Raw genomic sequence first — 7862 nt, 5'->3', positions numbered from 1 at the left:
CGTGAGCTTCCCTCGAGGCAGCGGCGGGGAGGAGACCATCGACCATCTCCTGGTGGGCTGCTCTTTGGTGCAGAAGGTTTGGAGACAGATGCGTTTATATCTGTCCCGGTTCATCCCCAACACCTCAGTAACACAAGATGCTGTGCTCTACGGACAGTTCCCCGGGACGCACATCAAGACAGATATGAACTGCTGCTGGAAGGCCATCAACTCGGTGAAGGAGGCCCCTTGGTCCGCCTGAAACCTGCTGGTCTTCCAGCTGATGGAGCTGTCCATGACCGAATGTTGCCAACTGACATACTCCAAGGTCCAGGAGTACGTGCTGCGGGATATAACGAAGCGAGGTGCAGCCTATGCAAAAGGTTTACGGGGAAAGGCCACCGTGCAAGGCCATTTCGCCATGTATTGTAAAGAAAGTACTAGAAGAATAAAATTTTGGGGCACAGATACACAAATCACTAAAAGTAGCGACACAAGTTATAAAAGGCAAATCAAGCATTGGAGTTCAAATCTGGAGGCGTAGAATTGATACGCAAAGCAGTTATGTTAAACTTGTGTGGAGCCTGGGTTAGGCCACACTTGTAGCATTGCGGACAGTTCTGGTCTCCATATTAGAGGAAGATATAAAAGCTTTGGAGAGAGGGCAAAAAAGATTCACAAGGATGATACCAGAAGTTAGAAGATATACTTATCAGGAAAGGCTGAACAGGCTGGATCTCTTCTCTGAAGAAAGGAGAAAGCTGAGGGGTGACCTGATAGAGGCCTTTAAGACAATGATGGGGTTTGATAGGGTAGACGTAGAGAAAATGTTTCCACTTGTGAGGGAGTCCAAAATTAGAGGTCATAAATATAAGATAGTCACTTATAAATCCAATAGGGAATTCAGGAGAAACTTCATTACCAAAGAGTGGTAAGAATGTGGAACTCACCACCACAAGCAGTAGTTGTGGCAAATAACGTAGATGCATTTAAGGGGAAGCTAGATAAGCACAAGATGGAGAAAGGAATAGGGTATCCTGATAGGGTTAGATGAAGTGGGGAGGGAGGGGGCTCGTGTGCAGCAAAAAAGCTGGCATAAACCAGTTGGGCCGAATTGCCTGTTTCTGTGCTGGAGTATCGATGTAAGTCAATGTACTATTTTGAGGGTGGTGGAAGAGCAGAGGGACCTGGGGGCGCATATTCACAAAACTTTGAAGGTGGCAGGGCAAGTTGATAAGGCGGTTAAGCAAGTGTAAGGGATACATGGGTTTGTAAATAGGGGCATTGAATACACAAATAGGGAAGTGATGTTAAACCTTTACAAAAGACTAGTTAGGCCTCAGCCGGACTATTGTGTACAACACTGGACAACACACTTTAAGAAGGAAGACAAGGCCTTGGAGAGGGTTGAGTGGAGACTTACCAGGGTGAGACCAGGGATGAGTGACTACATTTTTGAGGAGGGATTGGAGAAGGTGGGATTGTTCGCCTTAGATCAGAGAAGGTTCAGGTTAAGGTTAACCTAATAGTGACGGGTTTTTATCGAGCAAACAGGGGAAACTGTTTACTCTGGCAAGTGGATTGATAACCAGAGGTCATAGGTTTAAAATAATTGGCAAAACAACTAGAGGGGATGTGAGGAGAATAGTTTTCACACACAGAGAGTTGTTGAGCATTTCCTGAAAGGATGGGTCCCTTTTCGAGGCTGCGTTCGTGTCAGAGGCTCCAAATTCATATCTTAACTGGGAAACTGCAGGAATAAGGTGAAACGGGTCTGCTTGTGTCCCTGGATTCAATGTGTAATATGGAGAAATCTGTAAAATGTATAAATGAATCTCCAGGAGTGAACATGGTCAATACAATTATATGAAAACTGTAAATGAAGCCGCTCATTGTTGGACCAGTCCTTTCTGAGCACAGCTTTTCACTTTATTCCTGAGAGAGGTCTCATTAAGACAAGGTTCTGAACTTTGAGAAGTTTGTGATATATCCACGTCATCATTTACATCGGAGTCAAAGCTGCTGAAGAAATGTGTTTGTTCAGATGACTGTAACTAATAGCAATGATCAGGGGTATAACCGTGTCAGTGGAGATTTACCCTCTGTATAAATCAGGGATCGCTGTAATGAATCCACACAGACTGCCTGCCGGAGCTGCGGTTTCCAGGCCAACAGAAGACATTGCTTCTCACAGAAATGGGATATTTAGTAATGTATCAGATAGAATGTATTTATTATCCAGTTCTTGCAGCCGTTGGAGTTCCAGGTCAGCCATTATCCCAGCTGTTCATGGTGTAAATCGATATTAACTCCGCTGCTGTGCTTGGCACTATTTTTCTCCCGTCGTGTATTACGCCGTGGACTGTTCTGTTCTATCAGTTGATCGACTGTCCTCAGTCTCTTGTCTTTTTGTCTTGCAGCAGTTGCATTGTATGCGTTATGATCTTCTATATCTAACCTTGTCATTGTTACTGAAATATTCTCTGTACTGAATGTTTTAGAATCAGGTGTCTGGGCTAATAGCTGGTATCAGACCACCAGGAGCTGTTAACAGTTTCATGTTGTGGAACTAACCTCTCCTGGAATATTTTTTCATAAATGTGTTTTCAGTGATTGGTCATGAGACAGCTCAGGGTCTCGGTGTTACAAGGAGGCAGTGCAGTGTCCTCTCTCCCAGATAACATGGTTCAGTTTAACAGGGATTTCAATGCATTTATTGGTTATCACTGTTATGAAAGATTATTTCATTGTGTGTGTATCTGACGCCGCTTCAGATGTCTGATTACTGAACTGAGTTTGATGCTGATTCTTTCACATCTCATTCTCTGATTAACTGTGGATGAATTCACTGTAAAATGCAATATTTCGAGGTTACGTTGTATCAGTTTGCACTTTATCTGTTGTAATCACGAGCCCTTCTATTTATCTGTCGATTATAAGTAGCAGCGGTGATGTTGGTGTTTTGTTAATTGAACAATGCCGCCATCTAACGCTGTACTTTTTAATTACAGGAGAAGGAATTTCAATTATTGTGAGGTGTGTCTGGAAGAGGGATTCAATTCTGTTTATTCCATGCATTATTGATGAAGTGAACAGTGTAGGTGAACAGGTGGAGACTTGGATGATCTGTGGACATATTAAACTGTTCACAGATGCTTCACCATTTAACAAACTGACATTAAGAATAGTATCATTGGAACATGGGGCTGGTGAAGAGAAAGCAGGCGCAGGATGTTAGGATTCACTCGGATGTGAAAAGGGGCATTGAGAAAGAGAGTGGAGACAGAGCGGAGACATAGAGAGGAGCGACAGAGAAAGTTACTGAGAAGGAAAACGAGAGGTAGGGAGAGAAGAAAGGAGAGAAATAGAGAGACAGAGAGAAAGATACACGTACAGAGACCGAGAGAGGGGGAGAGAGAGAGCAGCAGCGGTGTGAATAATTCATCGGAATGAACTGCTGAAACTTCCAGTACAATTATGAAGAGGAAATGTGATTTGAAGATGTTATTAGGACGTTGTCAGATTGTGAGAGTTTTATTGTACTCTCGCCGGGTGTGTTTATCGATATCAGGTCCTCAGTCTGTTCATTCAAATGTTCCATTTACTTGTTTACTGATTGAATACATAAACATAATTGAAATGTAATTAAAGAACAAAATCAGTGATTTCTTTATCACAATGAATTATTGGGATATTGTATTCTAGAAGCTGTGTGTCAGCTTCATTGAATAAAGGACGAGGCTAATTCAATTATTGTATTTTAATGTAATTTTATTTGATTATGCAAATTAAATTTATTGAACACATTATGTAACCAACGAGCAGTTCATTGACACTAATAACTAAAGAAATTAAAGGTTGAATTTATTGAATGGATTATGTTACTGGGACCTACAGATTAGATTTCCTCCAACACTCTGCTGCAGCCTCTCCCTGTGAATCCCAACCTCTCCTCCCACTTTATTGAATCCTCTGTCTCCTCATCCGTTGCCTCTGTTTATTCGTTTTCCCAAACCATCAGCTCCAGACTCCACTCCAGCTCCTACATGTCCTTCTCCGTGTCTTCCTCCCAATCTCACTCTCTCGATCGGCCTGCAGCTGTCTCTTCAATCCAATCCGAAGCTCAAACTCACCGCCACGGATCTTGGTCTTTCCCGTTTTGTGCCGGTCCGTGTCGGCTCTCTTCACCCAGAGCAACAAACCAGCAGCACCTCCCCCTGTCCTCTCAACTTCCCGGCTCTTCGCTCAATTTCTCGCCCATCTGGAGCCCAAATCCGGATTTAACCTGTTGGATTTCCGGTCTTTTAATCCCTTGTCCCTTCGCCACCGGCAGTGTTCCCTCACTCAGCCCTTCCAGTGGATCTGGTGCTCACTTTATTCACTTTCTATATCAATTTCCGAATTCATTAATGATAATTGTGTTTAAAAACATTTATCTGCCCGAACGCGCTGCCCAGGTCAGTGAATCAGATTCCACCGTTTGATGCAGCAACAAATCTGGAAATTTCACCTCAGTTCCTCTCAAACTGTTCCTTTATCGCCAGGTCTGATCAGTAATTTCTCTGCTTCATTTTCTCTCTCTCACAGTTAACTTGGTGGCGATTGTGATCCTGTCCCGAGGAAAGTGCGGACTCTCCAAATGTATCAGTGTCTACCTGGTGGGAATGGCAGTGGCCGATCTCCTGGTCGTTATCACTGCTGTCATACTGACCCGCATTTTTAATATTTATCTCCCAGTTTCATTCTTGACCATTACCCCCGTGTGCCGTCTCCTTCTCACCCTCAGTTTCGCAGCCACAGCGGCCTCTGTCTGGTTCACAGTGGTTTTCACCTTTGATCGATTTGTCGCCATTTGTTGTCAGAAGCTGAAAACAAAATATTGCACCGAGAAAACGGCGGCTTCTGTTATCGGGGTGGTGAGTGCTCTGAGCTGTTTACTAAACATTCCCGGGTACTTTGTATTTGACCCGGAATATATAATAGACAATGTACCCCGGGGTTGTGATTTGAAACTGACCTTTTTCACTTCACCCGCATGGGCAGCATTTGACTTATTTAGTCTTGTGTTAACTTCTTGTCTCCCATTCATTCTGATTTTACTGTTCAATGTTCTCACCGCCAGGCACATTTTAGCGGCCAGTAGAGTCCGACGGGGACTCCGGGGCCGCAGCATTGGAGAGAATCACAAGGATCCAGAGATGGAGAACCGAAGGAAATCCATCATTTTACTCATCAGTATATCAGGCAGTTTTATATTGTTATGGAGCACTGGAGTTTTTTATGTTATCTCTGTGCGTATAACAAACACCCAGTACGATATGGTTGGTGACATTGAGTCAGCCGGATTCATGCTTCAACTTCTCAGTTCCTGCACCAACACGTGTATTTATGCTGTGACCCAAACTAAATTCAGAGAGGAGCTGAAGAACGGGGTGAAATACCCAGTGAAACTAATTGTTACATTAGTTAAATCATAGAAACATCTGAAGTCTTTGCATCCGAAATTAAATAAAAGGTAAATTAGAGTAGTTTTTCACGTTTGGCGGTGCGTAAGACGGGCGGTAGGGGATAGGGCGCCCGTTATTCACCGAACCTGATTTTACTATCCATTGACATCAATGAGTTCACTAAACTAATTGATATCAATCCAATAATTCAGTAAATTTAGTAATTCCAGACTGGAATTATATTTTACCCGATAAATGCGGTGTTGTGAAATGATACACGATGTTATTCTAACATGAAATGATTTGCTGTTATTAGTTTAGATATAATATGATTTCAATATTAAATATTTGATCCTGAAATGTGTAAAATTAAATCCTCCTTTTCGGTTGATGATTATTTCCCATCACACACTCTGCCCGGTGGGATGGACTGAGGGTGAGCTGTCAGGGTGAGTCAGTGTCCTGTTCATTGGGACATTTGTTTTGACCAGAACAGAATAATAATGGACCAACACCCGGACCGTTACTAACTGGTAAAATATTAATGTAATTTTAAACTCCAGTGGGGAGTTCTGGAGATTGTTTCGTCTCTGAGCTGTTGTACAGCAATCTTTACTCACCGAAGCGAGATTAATGGGACATGAGGCTGGACCTGGTTACACAGGTCGATAAGAAAACCTCCTGATGCATTTCTGATACGATCAGGAGCCGGGAGATTACGCATGGCCGCAGCAGGCCAAGGGAAAGCTCTCCTGCTTCTCCTTGCTCAACAAATTATAAGTTAAAAAGAAACTTCTCCGTGTTCTGGACGCTCAATGCCCATCGAAAGGGCGGCTCCTCCACCCATTTGTGCCCAACATTAAATGGTGTTCCACGTACGTCATAATACTCTGATTTACATATTACACGTGGCCTGACCAGAATATTTCCCGCCACATGTTTTGAACCGATGCAGTTTGAATCAATGGACCATCTTGTTGGCTTCGAAGATTGATACTAGGGCGGAGGTCCGGCCGCTCCTCTCAGGACCCTACCCGCGATGGTGGAGGCAGGAACGTCACCAATAAAGGGACTGTTAGTGAACTGACACCATTTACTAGCCTCTACCACCCCATTTCCGCCAGGCGGGGATACTTAAAATCGGCCACACCTTTCCTGACCTATGCTCTAGTATCAATCTTCGAAGCCCACAAGCTGGTCCATTGTCTCAAACGCCACCGGTTCACAACAAGTGGAGGGAAATTTTCACCATTGCTTGGGGCTGATCTGGGAGAGCGCATCACCCGACTCTCATAGAACCGGCCCGATTTTAATTTCTGCTCCGTCCAAGCAGTGAAGGTGAAATTACCCCCACGTCTCTGACCCCAAGGTTAGACAGGTGTGTGAAAGCCATTCAGACTGTGTTTGCCAAACACTGACATGAATGTGGGAGATTGGATCCTTGTATTCATGTAAAAGGTGATAATCCCTCTCCACGGAGACTCATCCCCTATACCGTAGAGTCGAAGAGGGGTTCATCCCCAACAGCTCGGTAATACAGGACGCTGTGGTGTATGGGCAGTTGTCCAAGATGCACACCGAGACAGATATTAACTGCTGCTGGAAGACCATCAACTCGGTCAAGGAGGCCGTTTGTTCCCCCAAAACCTGCTGGTCTTCCAGCCGAGGGAACGGTCCGTGGCTAAGTGTTGGCCACTGGCACATTCCAAGGTCCAGTATTACATGCTGAGGTGCATACTGAAGAGAGGTGCGGCTTACACAAAGGCTTTATGGGGAAAGGCAACCGTTTAAGGCTATCCCACCTTGTATTGTACAGCATGTATTACAAGATATGTACTGTGTTTTGAATTGTAATAATGGAAACGTATGATGTGTAATGTATTTGTTTTGAATCGTAATGTTTACATTGAACTGTGTGTATCCATGAATCTTACGAAATAAAGTATATTTTGAAATATTTTTTAAAAGTTCCAGTCTCACTTTGTCTGTTCTTATTGGACACCAAAGAGTGGAAACAGAGCCGGATCGTAAAGATGTGGGATGTTATACCAATAGCATCTATTGCAGGCATCAGTTGAGAAATAGGGAGTATTTTCTAAATGGTGAGAAATTAGGGACTGTCGTGGAGCAAAGGGGTTTGGGTGTCCAGGTACAGCAATCAATAAAACTAAATGCACAAGTATAAAGAATGAATGAAAGATCCCAATTTCGAGGCTGTCATATCCCAAGGTACCACTATCAGGTGCTTAGCCAACTCTCTAGAATTTGCTGATACAATCAGTCCACACTGCCTCCCTCGCTGGTCCATTCCATACAGCCAGCAGCACCCTCTGCATTAAGAAAGTTGCATTCAAGCATTCTGCTCATCCTATGCCCCAGGTAGAGAAGACTAATAGTGGCGGGAGGACCCAGACCATCAGCCTCATGTGAGTTTGG

Source organism: Heptranchias perlo, unplaced genomic scaffold (genome assembly GCF_035084215.1).
Source record: "Heptranchias perlo isolate sHepPer1 unplaced genomic scaffold, sHepPer1.hap1 HAP1_SCAFFOLD_138, whole genome shotgun sequence".
Classification (NCBI taxonomy): Eukaryota; Metazoa; Chordata; class Chondrichthyes; order Hexanchiformes; family Hexanchidae; genus Heptranchias; species Heptranchias perlo.
Note: the sequence above shows the minus strand (reverse complement) of the source record.